This window comes from Drosophila yakuba, chromosome 3R, assembly GCF_016746365.2.
Source record: "Drosophila yakuba strain Tai18E2 chromosome 3R, Prin_Dyak_Tai18E2_2.1, whole genome shotgun sequence".
NCBI lineage: Eukaryota > Metazoa > Arthropoda > Insecta > Diptera > Drosophilidae > Drosophila > Drosophila yakuba.
The window spans coordinates 612,180-630,945 of NC_052530.2; the positions used below are offsets into that span (position 1 = coordinate 612,180).

Sequence of the window (18,766 nt, forward strand, 5' to 3'; positions counted from 1 at the left end):
GAAAAATGTTTTGATATTTTTTCACATATTTGTTGGTTGTGTAAATATCTCTCGATCCATTAAAGATATGGACTTGTGTAACCCCATACAAAAAACACAAACTAAATATCTCTCCCCGTTCTGGAGTTATTAATTTAGGCCAGAAAAAGTGGTCAAATTTCCCATAGTGAGTTGGCAGCATTAGAAATTGGAAGTTGGTCAAGAGTCAGCGGGGAATAAGAACGTGCGAAGAAGTTGAGCAGAATTAAAGTAGAAATGCCGAAACAGGGTTAAATTTTTGAGGCGCAAGGCGACTGCAATTTCCGTTCTTCATGTGATGTTGGAACGGATCGTTGAGCTTCAGCAACCATTTAGACAAATTCTTAACGAGGTCGTGCATGCTAACTCCTTCACCTGGGAAACTTGTCCTCGTCTTTACTACAAGAAATATCACAGCTTGCAGAAACGCTTGCCTGCGGCTCACATAATGCCGTATAACCCTCTGCATTGCCTGGAACGTGTGCTGCGCTTCTTGCACAGGATTTCAGTAAAGATGTGCTTCTAGCCACTGCAACCGCTGAAGGACCGTTTAGGAATCTTGTTTCCGTGCCGTGCATTGCTCGACTCTGGATTTCAACTCCACCTTAACATCCCGAATAGGCGATTCTAGTTTTGAGACAGATGGTTCGTCAGTAAACATTTCAATGAGATCTCAACCGTCATAACTGCTGCTATTGCGTCCAATATTCCAATCGAAAGTCAGCCGTGCTTATACAATATCAATTGCAGCTGGAACTTACCCCAAAATCTTAAGCTCGCGCACACAGATTTTCATCGTTTGTTGGCTGGGTTGTTTCTGGAGGTTTCAGTCGCTAGGATGGCACGGACACCATAACTGATTTGCCACCTACAGCAGTAACGGAGAAGCCAGTACTAGAATTGCATAAGTTATTAATACATCTACCCCGTGCCTCGCTTTCAATCTTCGTTGATTAAAATGGCCTTCTTCGAGGCCAGATGGAGAAGTCTTCGTTGTCTTCGTTGTTTTCGGTGACCAAAACCAAATCATAGTACCGAAGGATCATGCAGCAGCAGGATTGACGAAGCAAGCAGTGAATGAGCTGCGTCTGCCGCCCCTTTGGGACTCTGTTGAAAACCACGCTCCCTACGGGGGTAGAATGTCGGGTTTCATGCGCCAGCCGTTACTAAATTTATGTTTAGGTTTATGGCTAAAATTGGAGACAATTCTTCTCGACGGCACCTTAGCTGTGCGAAAATCTTTCCTTATCTAAGCTCGCTCATATCAATCGCTTTCGTAACCTATGCATGCACGCATCGATGCCAAAACTACTTCGAACCAACAAATAAAACATAATCGTTCAAAATTGCAACATAAATAAACCTAAAAAGATCTCAATAAAAAAAAAAACAAGAGAGAACGCTATAGTCGAGTTCCCCGACTATCTGATACCCGTTACTCAGCTGGTGGAAGTGCAAAGGACAAATTTCCACACTGACAGTTTTTAGCGGTTTGTGGGCGTAAGAGTGGGCGTGGCAAAAAGCTTTTTGGCAAATCGATAGAAATCAACAAGACTAATACAAAAATGAAAAAATATCAGAACATTCTTGTAAATTTCTAGCGATTTGCAAAAATGTTTTTGCCATGCCCACTCTATCGCCCACAAACCGCCCAAAGCTGCCACGCCCACACTTTTGTAAAATGTTTTGATATTTTTCATTTTTTAGTTAGTAATGTATATTTTAATCGGTCTGCTGAAAAACTTTTTGCCACGCCCACAAATCGCCAAAAACTGTCAATGTTGAATAGCCTCCTTTGCACTTTTACTAGCTGAGTAACGGGTATCAGATAGTCGGGGAACTCAACTATAGCGTTCTCTCTTGTTTGGTATGGTATTAATAGATCGCATATGAATTTATTTTGTTGGCTTGAGTTCCAACATATATTTTTTCTATGATTATACAATACAAAAAGATTAAAAACTTACGGATTAAAACATACTTTGCTTGTTTTATTTACTAGATTTTTTCCTACATTATTTAATGTCTTAGTCCGTGGAATTTATTATTGCTAAGTATATTATTGTTTTTAAATACATCACATGAAATTATTTTGTTGGATAGAATTCCAACATATATATTTTTTTAGGTTATTACTAAATTTTGAAATACAAAATTTGTTGATATTGTGAAACTCAAACCAAAAAACAACGCAAACTAATATAATTACTAAAAGTAGTGAGATAATAAAAATATACATTAATTTGTCACTTTGTATAGTAACAGAATGTTGTTTCTTGGTCGTGGACTTAAATTGTGTAGGTGCTGGATTTAGGTGACTAAGATATGGGGGAAAATATTCTGTAGTTAAGGCAATATCCGAGCACGAACGAAATTCTTCTTGTGGGCCACATCCAACAGCTCCATTACCATCGTTACACATACCCCAATTATTGCCTGCAACGTATCGCCATTGCAAAACACAGTGTTCACATGTAAAATCTGCAATTTGTATTATTTAAATAGTTAATTTTACTATATCAAAAAATGCAAGTAATTAAGTTGAACTATTCTTGCAAAGGGATTAAAATGTTTTGTAAACATTTTACAATACAGATAATGCAAGAGAGAATTCTTAAGTCGATTTTCTCTACTATCAGATACGTGCTACTTAGCAAGCTTAAAAGCGAGGAAAAAAAATTTTTAGGGACCTTTGGGTTAAAACTAGGACCTTGGGTATACTAGATTCGTTGAAAAGTATGTAACAGGCAGAAGGAAGCGTTTCCGACCATATAAAGTATATATATTCTTGATCAGGATCAATAGCCGAGTCGATTTAGTCGTCTGTCCGTCTGTCTGTCCGTATGAACGTCGAGATCTCAGGGACTACAAAAGTTAGAAAAATAAGATTGAGCATACAGACTCCAGGGACATAGACCCAGCACAGTCTTTCACACTGACAGTTTTGGGCGGTTTGTGGGCGTTAGAGTGGGCGTGGCAACATGAATCAACAAAGTAGCGCTGCGTCTATGTCTCTGGAGTCTGTATGCCTAATCTCAACTTTCTAGCTTTCGTCATTCCTAAGATCTCGACGTTCATACGGACAGACGGGCAACCGGACAGACGGACATGGCCATATCGACTCGGCTATTGATCCTGATCAAGAATATATATACTTTATATGGTCGGAAACGCTTCCTTCTGCCTGTTACATACTTTTCAACCAATTTAGTATACCCCTTTACTCTACGAGTAACGGATATAGAAATCTAAGAAGGTATGTGGGTAGAATTAGAGCTAGATAAGTTTCGAACAAAACGTTCCTTCTTGGATTTCATTCAACAAATTATTAACAATTTTTCTTTTATTTTCATCAAACCAAGCTACCTAAAAATGTATTACATTTTGTAGATATAAGAATTTATTTAATATTATAGTTAATTCCTATATATTATGATAACATCTACTTAGCTAAAGTATTTTAACTATTTTTGCCAAATTAAGATTCTGTTCTCGTGTTGAAATATATTCACCTGGTAACTGTGCCAAAATTTCATATATGCAACTTCCGTTTCGAGGATAAAATCGGATATCCAGGTCTGATTTATTTGGTTTAGAAGGAGATCCATTAAGAATTAGCAATACATTTTTATCTAAGCATGACTGCTTAGCAATTGGATTTGGACATATCCGAAACTCAAAATATCTGAAAAAAATTATATATTGATTTAGAGTAACACAAAAAAGAATTGGTTACCCCATATGGCTAGCTGTTAGTTCTACACGAATCGTCATTTTAGATCCAGGCAAATATCTCCGTACAATTAAGCCTTTTCCCCAGTAGCCACCATATTCGTGGGGTCGTGGTTCCGGAACATCCCACGCGTCGCCGCATTCTCAACATCTACCGCCGTTTATTTTCCACTGACGGTTAAGACCTCCACAGTATAGTTCATTGTCATTATAGTCTGGTGGGGTTTGAAATCCAAACCGCCAAGCTGAGGCTCTACTTGGTGGTTCGATCAGTCTGCCGTGGCCATTACATGACATGGTAAAAATCGAAGCAGAAAAAAAAAAGGCTATCCACAACTTTGTTACAAGTAGCATGTTTCCTTCTCTGCATAAATGCTTTAAATCGGGAATAGAAATTTACGTTTAAATATAAAACAAGAGAGAACGCTATAGTCGAGTTCCCCGACTATCTGATACCCCTTACTCAGCTAGTGGAAGGGAGAAGGAGAGTCTTAAACACAGTTTTTGGCGGTTTGTAGGCGTTTTAGTTGGCGTGGCAGAAAGTTTTTTGGCAAATAGATAGAAATTTACAAGACCAATACAAAATTGAAAAAATATCAAAACATTTTTCAAAAGTGTGGGCGTAGCAGCTTTGGGCGGTTTGTGGGCGTTAGAGTGGGCGTGGCAACATGAATCGACAAACTTGCGCTGCATCCATGTCTCTGGAGTCTGTATGCTTAATCTCAACTTTCTAGCTTTTGTAGTTCATGAGATTACAGCGTTCATACGGACGGACAGACAGAAGGACAGACGGACATGGTCATATCGACTCGGCTATTGGTCCTGATCAAGAATATATATACTTCATATGGTCGAAAACGCTTCCTTCTGCCTGTTACATACTTTTCAACGAATCTAGTATACGAGTAACGGGTATAAAAAAAAAGAACGTTATAGCCAAGTTACCCGACTATCTGATACCCGTTACCCAGTTAGTGGAGGTGCGAAGGAGGCTCTTCAAAACTGACAGCTTTTGGTGGTTTGTGGGCGTTAGAGTGGTCGTGGCAAAAAGTTTTTCTGCAGATCGATAAAAATTTACATTACTAACAAAAAAATTTAAAAATTTCAAAACATTTTACAAAGGTGCGGGCGTGGCAGCTTTGGGCGATTTGTATGTGGCAAAAAGTTTTTCGGAAAATCAATAGAAATTTTCTAATACAAAAATTAAAAAAAATATCAAAACATTTTTCAAAAGTGTGGGCGTGGCAGCTTTGGGCGGCTTGTGGGCGTTAGAGTGGGCGTGGCAAAAAATTTTTTTGCAAATCGATAGAAATTTACAAGACCAATACAAAAACAAGACAGAACGCTATAGTCGAGTTCCCCGACTATCTGATACCCGTTACTCAGCTAGTGTACGTGCGAAGGCCAGTTTTTGGCGGCTTGTGGGCTTCAGAGTGGGCGTGGCAAAAAGTTTTTTTGCAAATCGATAGAAATTTACAAGACCAATACAAAAATGAAAAAATTTTAAAACATTTTTCAAAAGTGTGGGCGTGGCAGCTTTGGGCGGTTTGTGGGCGTTAGAGTGGGCGTGGCAAAAAGTTTTTTTGCAAATCGATAGAAATTTAAAGGACCAATACAAAAATTAAAAAATATTAAAACATTTTTCAAAAGTGTGGGCGTTGCAGTTTTGGGCGGTTTGTGGGCGTTAGAGTGGGCGTGGCAACATGAATCGACAAACTTGCGCTGCTTCTATGTCTTGGGAGTCTGTATGCTTAATCTCAACTTTCTAGCCTTTGTAGTTCCTGAGATCTCGACGTTCATACGGACAGACAGACGGACAGACGGACAGACGGACGGACGGACAGACGGACGGACGGACAGACGGACAGACGGACGGACAGACGGACATGGCCAGATCGACTTGGCTATAGATCCTGATCAAGAATATATATACTTTATATGGTCGGAAACGCTTCCTTCTGCCTGTTACATACTTTTCAACGAATCTAGTATACCCTTTTACTCTACGAGTAACGGGTATAAATATAACAAAGATTTGGGAAGTACTTCCTTAAAAGTAAGTAAGCGCACCGAATTGCTGACGTGTGTATTCTCTTTGCTCAACAATTGATTGTTTTCCAAGTAAAAAGTGACTATTTCCCAATAATTTACAAAAAACTTCATTTAGCAAAAAGACGCTCAACGCGATGTTAAATTTCTTATTAAAAAAGTTATTGTAATTGGTTTGTCTTATACAAATATTATATTCCACAGCAAAATATTTTAATGAGTCAAAACGACATTCGCGAACAGCGTCAACGAGAGCGTAAGTAGTAAGTAAGGCAGCAGTAAGGGCTTTTGTAAAGGTCATGTTAGCAATCATTGTGACAATGCAAATAAAGAACACGATCGCAACGAAAAACAAGAGGAAACCCTATTTTCGAGTTCCCCGACTATCAGATACCCTTTAATCAGCTTGTGAAACTGGGGAACATTAAATTTTCATATTTTTCTGGCATATTGATATAAATAGGGAAAAACAAAGAACTCAATGAAAACAAGAGAAAAGGCTATAGTCGAGTTCCCCGACTATCTGATACCCGTTACTCAGCTAGTAGACGTGAAAAGAAGAGTCTTCAACATTGAAAGTTTTTCGCGATTTGTGGGCGAAACAAGACTAATACAAAAATGAAAAAATATCAAAACATTTTTCAAAAGTGTGAGCGTGGCAGTTTTGGGCGGTTTGTGGGCGTTAGAGTGGGCGTGGCAACATGAATCAACAAAGTTGCGCTGCGTCTACATCTCTGCAGTCTGTTTGCTTAGTCTCAACTTTCTAGCTTTTGCAGTTCCTGAGATCTCATTGTTCATACGGACGGACAGACAGAACAGACGGACAAACGGACGGGGCCATATCAACTCGGCTATTGATCATGATCAAGAATATACATTCTTTATATGTTCGGAAACGCTTCCTTCTACCTGTTACATACTTACATTAATGTTACATGTTACATTCCTGTTAATAATATAATTCAGTTATAATAGATATTATATAATATAATATAATATATATAATATAATATAATAAAATATATATAGTGGCATATCCATAAGTCCCTAAGACTTAAGCACATGCCTACACACTAATACACATACAACATGTACACCCAAACACACTCACACACCCTACACAACTCTGGATGTACCCAACCCCTCACATCATCGTTGCGTTCCCACGTTCAAAGCTCGGACTCGCAATCCCGAAAAACAGAAGTACTAGATTTCAATAAACAAAATTATAAGAATCTAAGAGCACTTGTATCCAAGAGCGAATGCACTTGAATCCAAGAGAAATGCAAAGTCTATTAAAGTCAGCAACTCCAAAGCTTTCTCCCTTCATTTGATCAGAACCCTAAAGTCTAAAGTCCATATTAGAAAAGCTCGAAACCGAGGCTTGAACGTCAATCAAATCAGAGTAATTATCAGAGTTCAGTTTGAGACCTAATTATAATCGGTCGGTGTTCTTCTCAACTAAAAATATTGTAATCATTCAGTAATATAAAATTACACATGAGTATTGCGATTATTTAATTGGCGCATTCGGTAGGATCTGTTTAATAAAGAGTCCTTTTAGTACGGTACTGATCCATTGAAGGATACGCTATACAACTAGCTATCCAGGATCGGCGAATTAATCAGTGATTCTAAAATTATTTTGAGATCCGCAAAAGAATCTTCGTAAAAGTAGTATTCAAGAAAAAAATCCCGTGTGGGCAGTAACATCTGCAAAACAATTTAAAATCCCGTGCGGTCGGAAACAAAATTAATTAAAATTTTTAGTTCCGTAACTTAAAACAAAAAATTAAAATGAACACCGTGTATCCAGAAACTTATACACCATGGCAGTTCCGCAACTTTCGAAAACCCACCTAAATCAATTATTTAATCAAATTAAAGAACTGAACTACTACGATGGCACACCTGGCAAGATGTCTGTGTTTGTTAACCAGGTCGAGCAGCTACTCAACTTATACCCTACCCAAGATGCCAGACAAGCACACGTTATCTACGGAGCAGTAAAACGCTTACTAGTGGATGCAGAAAGAGTAAACACATGGCTGGATACAAAGACGGTCCTGGCGATGGCATTCAAGGATCACAGTCCCTACAAAAAACTTATAAGACAACTGGAGGATACATCATACCCCGGAAGCATCTGTAAGTTCATCGAGAAGCTCGAATCACAATATTGGATTATGTTTGAGAAGTTAGAACTAGAAAGCGACCCTGTAGATAAAGCAAATTACACTGAAATGTTAAAAAGAATTGTTAAATCTGTAATAGATCGAAAACTGCCGGATAGAATTTATATGTCATTGGCACGCAAAAATATTGATACTATTTATAAATTAAAACAAGCTTCAATGGAGCTAGGCCTCTATGACACCAGTCCAGAATATCAGCGTTCTAATAAATCAGAAGGGAACAGACGCAGGAACAGGGGAATTCATAGTCAAAACAATAATCAAAGATATTACAATAATAGACATTACAATCACAGCAATTATTATCCTGGAAAGAATCAGAATAACAATACGCAACCTCAAAATTCGAATCAACCTACAATAAATCAAAATCAGTATTCCACTCGTCCCATACCGGTTAATCAAAGGGGAAATTATTACACGTTTAGAATGGAGTTAACACAAGGCCAACAAAACAATCGTCTTAACAATTCCCTTAATTTCCAACCTTCAACTTTAAATAATACTAACGGTCAGATGCCGGTAAAAAGACAACGCGAGAGTCAAAGTGGCCAAAGCAGAATGGATGTAAATTTTCATCAAACTGCCTCGGACACTCAAGTGACACAGGAGGACGTACCAGTCCCCATGTAAGAATAGGTTATCATAACAAAATTTACAAGGGAATGATCGACACAGGTTCATCCATCAATATCATAAGGGAAAATTATGATATCCTGTTAGGTCGAAAGTATCTAGAGGATACGAAAGCTAAGATAGATTATGATAACGAGACGGTAACTTTAGGTTCAAGAACCTTTAAGTTTGTGTATGGAGAAAAGAAGGGCGAGACCGCATCTAAATGCCTCAACCCACAGCAAAAGGATGATTCCACTTCAGTGGAGGAAATCAATCCAAAGATGCAAAAGGTTAAGACCGCACCTAAATGCCTTAAACCAAAGCATCAACAACAGAAGAAGGATACCGAATTACCACAATGCCTCACTTCAAAAGTTGTTAGTGACACAGTGGACAATGATGTAACACATCTCGATCCCATGTCCGTTGACAACGATATAGTCAACTTCGCGATCAACAATGAGTTACGCGAATGTAACGAGTACAGACTCGAACATCTAAATGTAGAGGAAATTGAATGTTTAAAGAAAGTTCTATACGAATATAGAGACATTCAGTACAAGGAAGGCGAAAATTTGACCTTCACCAGTACTATTAAACATGTCATCCAGACTCAGCATGAGGATTTAGTTTACCGTAAACCCTATAAGTATCCCCAAAGTTTTGACCAAGAAGTCAACAAACAAATCAAAGAAATGATAAAGCAAGGGATCGTTCGCAAATCGAAGTCCCCTTATTGTTCTCCTATTTGGGTGGTCCCCAAGAAGGCAGACGCCTCTGGGAAACAAAAATTTAGGTTGGTAGTTGATTACAGGAATCTAAACGAGATAACTGTTAATGACAAATTCCCCATTCCTCGAATGGATGAGATATTGGATAAATTGGGTAGATGCCAATATTTTACCACCATTGATCTAGCAAAGGATTTTCACCAAATCCAGATGGACGAAAATTCTATTGCAAAAACAGCTTTTCAACTAAGCATGGGCATTACGAATATACACGTATGCCTTTTGGCCTAAAGATTGCTCCAGCTCCTTTTCAGAGATGTATGAATAATCTTTTGGAAGATTTGATCTACAAAGATCGTTTAGTCTATTTGGACGATATTATTGGTTACTCCACTTTATTGGAGGAACATATTTTATCTCTAAAGAAAGTCTTTGAGAAACTGAGAGACGCCAACTTGAAGTTGCAGCTAGACAAATGTGAATTCATGAAAAAAGAAACTGAATTCCTGGGACATATTGTCACAACAAATGGCATTAAACCAAACCCAAACAAAACTAATGCAATCACAAATTTTCCGTTACTTAAGACACCTAAACAGATAAAATCATTTTTGGGATTATCTGGGTTCTATCGCAAGTTCATTCCTAACTTTGCCAAGATAGTTAAACCCATGACCCTCAAACTTAAGAAAGGTGCTGTGATAGATATTAAATGTAAAGACTACATCGAATCATTTGAAACATTGAAAAAGAATTGTTAGCTATAGTTTGGGCGACAAAATATTTCAGGTCATACTTATTCGGCAGGCCATTTGAAATAATGAGTGATCACAAGCCATTGGTATGGCTGAATAATATCAAAGAGCCGAACATGAAATGTGGAAAATCAAACTTCATGAATTCGATTATAAAATAAAATATCTTCCAGGCAAAGAAAACTATGTCGCGGATGAGCATCCCGCACAAAGATAAAAGAAGTCATGGTTGGCGAAGTCGCAAACAGCGCAGACGCAACTATACATAGTGCTAATGAAGATAATTTAAATTATATATCCATAACGGAAAGACCAATCAATTTCTAGACAAATAGAGATAGAAAAAGGCAACAGTGACACAACAAGTGTAAGCCACTACTTTCAAAAACTAAAGATTAAAATAATCTATACAGAAATGACACTTGAACTCGCCAAAACCCTCATTAAGGAATATGTGTGCACCAAGAAAAGCGCAATTTACTTCCTTTATGATGAGGATTTTCTGATCTTCCAGAGGGCATTTACCGAAATCATAAGCCCTAACAATTTCACAAAACTATTGAGATGTACCACGAAGCTAATTGATATACTAACTTATGCGGAATTTAAGGATTGAATCCTAAAAAGACATAACGAAGTTTTACATCCAGGCATAGAAAAAACCATTAATTGGTTTAAAGAAAAATACTATTACCCAGATAGTCAAAATCTAATTCAAAATATTATCAACGAATGTTAAATCTGTAATCTGGCAAAAACAGAACATAGAGACACTAAATTGACATTTGAAACAACATCAGAAATATTTAACACAAGGGAAAAATACGTGAAAGATTTTTATCTCACGGGTAACCAGATTTTCTTATCTTGTATTGATATTTATTCAAAATTTGCATCACTAGTTGAAGTAAAAAGTAGAGATTGGCTTTGCACAATTGGTTAAGATCCGAAGGCGTACAAATTTCTGTAACAACCACCAAAAATGGTGTATCCGATATAGAAAGATTTCACAAGACCGTAAACGAAAAGCTAGGAATCATCAGTAGTGAACAAAATATCGAAGATAGGTTATAAATCTATAATCATAAAACTAAACATAATAGTACAAAACGATCTCCGGCAGACATTTTTCTATATGTAGGCAGCCCAGACTTTAACGTACAACAAAACAAAATTTATAAGATCAAATATCTTAATAAGAATAGGCATGATTTTGAAGTTGATATAAAATATAGACAGGCTCCACTCGTGAAGAGTAAAATCACCAATCCATTTAAAAAGACAGGAAGAATTGAACAAGTAGACAGTAAACATTTTGAGGAAACAAACCGCGGCAGGAAAATCGTTCATTATAAATCAAAATTCAAGAAGCAAAAAAAGATTAATAAGAACAAATACGATAATTCCAGACCAGCCAGAGAAGCGCAAAGTACGCAATATATTTCTAATAATGCTTAGTTGCATGTTATCACTATGGTCAAATGCAGCAACATCGAAGTAAACCCAATAAGTGCGAAAAATGGATACCTTATATTCCAAACCGGAACGATGGAAATTCCAACCAGCTACGAATACCACTATTTGAGTATACCATAAACATAACAAAAACTGCTTATGTTCGAAAAACTAGTAACTGAAGCAAACGAGTATCCCAATGTACCTCAGAAAAAGAGGTCTCTTGAACGTAGTAGGGAAGGCATATAAATACTTATTTGGTACATTAGATGAAGACGACAGGGAGGAGTTAGAGGAAAAAATTAATAACATGTCAGAAGACTAAACATGGTTATCGACATAATCAACAGCGGTATAAACATAATTAATAGGCTCAAGGTGGAAAAAGAACAGAACCAACAAATTGCGATACTGATATTCAACCTACAGCAGCTTACAGAATACATAGAAGACATCGAGTTAAGTATGCGATTAACCAGATTAGGAATCTTTAACCTAAAATTACTAAAACATAATTATTTGAAACACGTAAATTCGGAGAAAATGCTAAAGATAAAAACATCAACTTTGCTCAAGACAGACACGAACGAAATTTTGATTATATCCCACGTTACTAGCGAGGTCACTAAAGTTCCGATATTTCAAATAGTTCCGTACCCAGATGAACATAACTATATTCTAACCGATATTCGATAAGTTTTATGTATTCAATAACCAAGTATTTCATTAAGATACAGATAAATTAATATTCGACAAATGTATTGTTGGACTTATTAAACAAGAGCAAACTCAATGCAAATACATTAAAACCCAAAAAAATAATCTAAATAAATTATATGGAACCAAATATACTTTTAACATGGAAAATTCCTGAAACAGTTGTCAACCAAGATTGTACAAACAACTAAATATTAATATCAGAAAACAACATCATTAAAATTAAAAATTGTACTTTTAGACTTTTGGATTATGACATTCTTAAGCAGTTCCTGAATTTCGCCGTTGACGAAGTCAGCCGCTCCCATGGGGTATGGATATAATTTGGCATAAATGGTCTCCTCGTCAATCGTCCGGATGGTAGCTACCACCGACGTATTGTAGGGAAGCGCCTCATTAGGATCAGCAAAAGCCCTTTTTCTATTCCCGAGCATTTTTAAAAAAAAGCGCCCTTAATAAGGGGCAAGTGTTAAAATCTATTTGTTCTGCTTCCCCATTTGAGCTGGCCGGAAGCTAGGCAAAGCGACGCGCCGGCCTGTTTTAGCAGGTCTAGGCCAACGATCGCGTCGAAGGAGGTCAAATCTGGTAGTAAAACAAATGTAGCTTGAAAGTTAAAAATGGACACAAAAAATTTTTTAGTAATTGTAGTCACGCCATGAATCGAATGGATTGCAAATGGGGACTCCACCGGGCGAACGCCTTTCAACCCCTTAAATGGTCGGATGAAATTTTTTGACGCGCCCATGTCAATCAGCAGTTTCATGTCGATCGCCGCTACTCTTCGTCTGATGACTGGTAGCAGGGATTTTCCCCTAAAAAATGTATGGCATCAGAGTCATACTCTAGTATGGCATCATCGTCGACTTTATCGCTGCACTGGAGACCGCGGTGGCATAAGCCGTGTCCAAATTAACTGAGGTCCGGGCACATGATTGACCCTTTGCTTTTTAGGCGGGACCGAGCGGCCAGACGTGGCCGGCATCGATTTCGGGTAAGCCGGGGGATGGTTGCATTCTGGACAATGACGGGTCAACGTCCATAGGTTCCGGTGTGTTCCCTCGAGCCATCCGGTTGTGCTTTGTGCTGCCTGGTAAAGTGTGGGTTCTTCCCGGCACTTCCCTGCGAGTTGTCTTGTGGAGGGACCTGCTGGCGCTCCTGCACTTTGGGATATTGTTTACGGTCTCTATCTGCTTGGCTTCTTGCAAATGAAGTTGCGAAGGTGGTCGGCTCGTGACTCCACCTCCTGTGCCAGGGCGAGTGCTGACGCAAAGCATAATCTCGGAACTTTTCGCTTAGCACTGTTGCTGGCCACGCTTCATAGGACATTGTTGCCTTGTTGGCGAGTAAGGTTAGTTTTTTCTCAACCTAGTCATAATACTGAAGGAGCGTGATGTTTCCTTGTCTGAGGGTGTCTAACTCCTGCTTGATAACATGTATCGGGCGTTTATCGTTCTACGTAAAATCGAGGCGATTTATAATTGCATCGAAATATAGCACAGTTCCGAAGGATGACAAATCTGCATCAGTATGGCCTTTAACTTTGCTCCTGATTTATCATCAGCCTGATATAGCTGCCTACAGCCTGATAGTGTCGCGAACTATTCTTATTGTTTCTAAACATAGGGTAAGCGGCTTTCGCCGCCAGAAGACGTATGTCTGCTGTGTGTGTAAAGTCTGGAAGACATTTTACGGCGTTCAATATTTCATCGCAACGGACTTGTCCGGTGATATCTACTGGTTGGTAAACTTTAATTTGTGGAGTTTCTGCCTGTGCAGGGCAAACCTGTATAGCCGCTACTTGGTTGGCAAGGTCATGAATTGTTCTACGCAATTCAGTCTCTCTTCGTTGGCCTTCCAAGACTTGGTTCTGTAGTATTTTTATAACAGTCTTAATTTGTTCTGCGTCAAAAAACATTTTATATGTAGCAATTCATTTGCCGGTACTTTTTAAAACATAGTTTATTGCAGAATCGTCGCTTTTGGACTCTGAGTCGCTAGCGTATGGTTTCGAATTTCCTATATCGCTCAAATAAATCGCTCATGAGGAGCTGTATGTGAGAATACTCAAGCCGTTGTGCCCATGGGGCCAAACGGATCGGCGAGGGGGTCGCGGGGGCTGAGTCGCCGCTTTAAAGGCATTGGACGAAGACTCGGTGAGCAGAGCCGTGTAACGAACATTTATTAAATACTGCGGTTGGATGTTAAACTCAGGAGAAGTTCACACGCAAAAATTTTGTCCGGCTGGGCTCGTCGACTATGGGGGGGTGGTCTTGCTACTTCACTTGGATTTGCCTTTATTCATTATGAAGTTCAAATTTGCGTGAAGGGACAAGCCAAAAAAAAAAAAAAGGGCACGGGATAACACAAATCTTAGTCTAAATACACGGAGAAAGGATAGACGTTGATAAGACAAGGAAAACATTGCACTACATAATCACGAACACCTACTTATCTCAGATGGAGTTGAGATACTTTTCGCCCTCCCTACCATGGCCGTTCTATTATCATATTTATCCTCTTCGGTGTACAGGGGTCTCAAGGGGTTATTGTCATGCCGAGTAAAAAATTACTGTTTTTCTAAAACATAAACGTTTATTTAAAAGCTAAAAGGAGGATATGGGGACATTCTAAATTGATTACAAATAATTGTTTTAAATATAAGTCAACATAAATATGAATGACTATAAAGGTGGGTTAAAAGTATATAAAACGTATCGATTATAATTATGATTATTTAGTATATAAGGCAAAAATTTAGCAAAAGTTAATTTTGATGGGCTTCTCATCGTTATTTACAATACTTTATATTCGGCAATAACTTCAAAGCACGAAGCCGCTTCAGATAAATAGTATTCAAACCAAAATTGAGTGGGCTTTAATTGCAGCGAACGCTTTGAGCGCGTTTGTTAATTTTCGTTTTTCTCTGCCTGCATAACTCTCTCCATAGCTTCTTTAAGGTTTTATTTGTTTAAAGTTTAATTTACTTTTACTTTTTGACTTGCAGAGTCATTTTTGATTTGGGAATGAAATGGAGGGAAATAGAATTTCTATATAGCTTATTTTCTAGATATTTTCGTTCACCAATTCTCGCCGACAAGGCCCTCGTTGAAAGCGCTTTCAGCGCTGTTAACGCTGCAGAAAATAAATATTCACAATAAGATTTTTTTTTTTTTCTACATCATATTCGATTATATGTCGTGTCTTTTCAAAAACTTTCTGATTTCTGAGATTTTTAAGAGCCCAAACAATTCAAAACAAGGCTAACAATTCTTTTTTATTTGTGGCGTAAAGTTGTTCGGTTTTATTTAAAGTTTTAGATATGAAAGTAATTGGTTTATTATCCTGTGATAATACTTATCCGATTGCTACATCTGATGCTTCTGTTGTCAAAGTGTATTTATTGTTATAATCTGGTTGGACTAATTCCACTTGTGCTATTAAATTGTCTTTTAGTTCGTTAAAAGCTTTTACAGCTGGATCAGCTGTATTGAAATTGTTGTTAACATCCTTCCAGAAATTTTACCATTATCTCCTCCTAAGTATTTGCTTAGGGGTTTGGCAATTTTTGCATTGTTTCGGAAAAATTTTCGGTAATATCCGGTGAGGCCTAGGAAACTTCGAAACTCTCTAATGTTTTGTGGAATCGGATACTTCGTAATTTTTTCAGGATCCGTTTAAATTACATTGTGAAAAACCATATATTCAAGAAATGCTGTTTCTAATTAAAATAATTTAGATTTTTCAAGAGAAATTTTCATATTTGCTTGTTGTAAAATGTTAATTATTTGAATTAGATCAGTATAATGTTGTTCAATTGTATTTGAAAAGATAATATGTCATTCATATAAAAATGACAAGTTTTTCCAACTTGTTCACCTAATATATCGTCCATTGCTCTTTGGAATATTCTAGGGGCGTTTGTTAACCCAATGGCAACGTAAGAATTCAAATTATTAATAGAAAATGCTGTTTTTTCAATACCTGATTCTTTCATTAAAATTTGGTGAAATCCTGATTCCAAATCAATTGTTGAGAAATATTTTGACAGGTATTGTGCTTTCGTTTAATTTTTTATAGTCAATAACTAGTCAATATTTTATAGTTCCATCTTCGTTTTGACCCTTTTTGGGTACTACTAAGACTGGTAAATTATAGGGGCTTCTACTAGGTCTTGAAATTTGTTCCTTTAACATTCTATCGATTTCATTATTAACGAAATGTGAGACTGACATAACATAAAGATATTGTTTGCTATAAATTGCCCTGTCATTGTCAGTATTTATTGCTCCTCGAATATCGGTTCGAAAAGGGATTTGCATATTTATATATCCTTTTCAATTTTATTCATAATTTTATTTTCGAAATCTATTAGTTGATTTGAAATTATTATCAGATTATGAATTTTTTCTTTGTCGGAAAATTTAACGACGGCGTGTACAGGACTTGGTGATCCCAAACCTTTCAATTTTAATTTGACGGAAATAACATCATCGGCGCGCTCAAGATTAACTTAATTTTTAATTAATTTAAATTAAATTAAACGCAAATCGTTTTTCTCCTCATTGTAATAACATTCTAGTTTTTCTTTTTTTCCATTATATTCCAGAATATCTTTTTCTACATCTAGTTTAGTTCCAATTTTCCTTAATAGATTGTACCCAATTAATAAGTCAGATTCTAAACCTTCTATTTCATAAAACAATTGTTTCGCTGCAAATATTGTTAGTATATGGTAATATTTTATAATTGAGTATCCATTAACTGTAAATACTCTCTTGTGAATTGGTAATTCTTTTTTATTTTTATAAGTTCCTTTTTTGATATAGCAAGAAGAGGCTCCTGTGTCAATTAATATTTTTAGTTGTTTTATTTGTACTTATGTCTATTCTTGTTACATGTGGTATTCCGCTATTGGACTTTAATTTGAAAAATGATCCTCATAAATGTTATTTATTCTCATGCCTTTGCTGGCGATGAATATCCCGCCCACAGAAAGGATTGGTGCTGAACCTCCGGTTGCCATTGTTAAATTCAAATCTTCAAAACTTTTTATTAAATTTTCCAGATTGTTTTCTTTTAATAATGGTTAAAATAGATTTTAATTTTTTTAAGACTTTATAATATTCCCTGTATCTTGATCTTGAGTTATTACATTTTTTTAAAGACTTAATATTATTTTATTGTGCTCACGATACTTTCCGTTGTAGTCTTCCCTCAGTTTAGTTGTCCTGAATATTTCCTGTTGGGGTCTTCCCTCAAATATTTTTTGTATTCAGCTGTGGTGGGCGATTGCTCTCTACTCTTCCTTCCTTCTTGGTGTTGATTTTTTATTATTATTATTTTTTTTTTTAATATTCTGGTTTTAGTTTTTGGTTGGGTTTTACTAGTGTTTGTTGTTGAGTTCTGTTTTTGTTGAGTTCTGTTTAGTATCGTGTTCTTGTAACTTGTACCAAGTATTCAGTCCACCTTTTTTTTTAACTTCTGAATTGGAATTTTGCATTAATGAATTTCCAATTAAGTTTTTCCACGAACACTGTCACAGTTGTTAGATATGTCGTTGGATTAATGAAGATGTTTTGATTTTTCCTCTAAAAATATGGGTTGTTGGCGGCGCGAGTTCCGTTTTATATTTAACTTATTATCGTTAATATTTATTTTTAGAACTTTTGAATTCCACCGCCCTACGTTGGGCGCCATTTAAAATTGTTGATAAAAAATTATTTAAAAATCTTAATCTTAATCTTTATCTTAATATTTTAGTAAATTTATTGGTGATACACTTTTTAAACTTATACAATACTACAAGACACTTTTATCGGATTTTATCTTAGATCGTTCTCGATCCGATCTCGAAACTGACTCGCTTCTCGATTCTAATTTCTGATCCAATCAACCTCTGCCAGAAGCTTTTCTTTTGAAACTTCTTGAACTTTTAAATATGTTTAGAATAAAAGCTTGATGTCGAAATTGGGTTTTGTGAAATTATGCTGACCGATGCAGTTTGATTGAAGCGCAATAAGTTGACCATGGTTTGGTCTCCAAGCGGAAGCTGTGTTTCTTAGAGTTTGATTATTTATCATAGTGGGTAGCTAAGCGCTGGCAAAGGCAATGGCAAAAGCAAAGACAAAGTAAATGCCTCCTAGATTAAAATTTAAAATTTGTTTATAAAATAAGATAGAGTGCTATGTTTACGGGTTGGATAACTTGCACATCACTGCCAAATTTCTCAAAGTAAAATAAATTAAATTGCTTGAATTCGCTACATGGCTGGCACAAAAAGGGGTAATAAAATGGCCTGTTAGCTCAACAAAGCAAGTTTAGTAATTCCTGAAAGAAAACCAGGAGCCGTACCTTGAATAGTTAATTAATCGAATCTAGATAAGCATATTTTTAAATATAAGCACGGCCCTAATACATTATCTGAACATGCTATCCGGTATACTCCAGCTTATCAAATTTAGGATACCGATTATCTATCTATTTAAATGGAACCATA

The 18,766-nt window shown here is 36.8% G+C and overlaps 1 pseudogene; it reads right to left on the minus strand.

Moving 5' to 3' along the window:
- Positions 1 to 2,007: 2,007 nt before the first annotated feature.
- Positions 2,008 to 4,831, minus strand: LOC120321915 (annotated as a pseudogene).
- Positions 4,832 to 18,766: the final 13,935 nt, after the last annotated feature.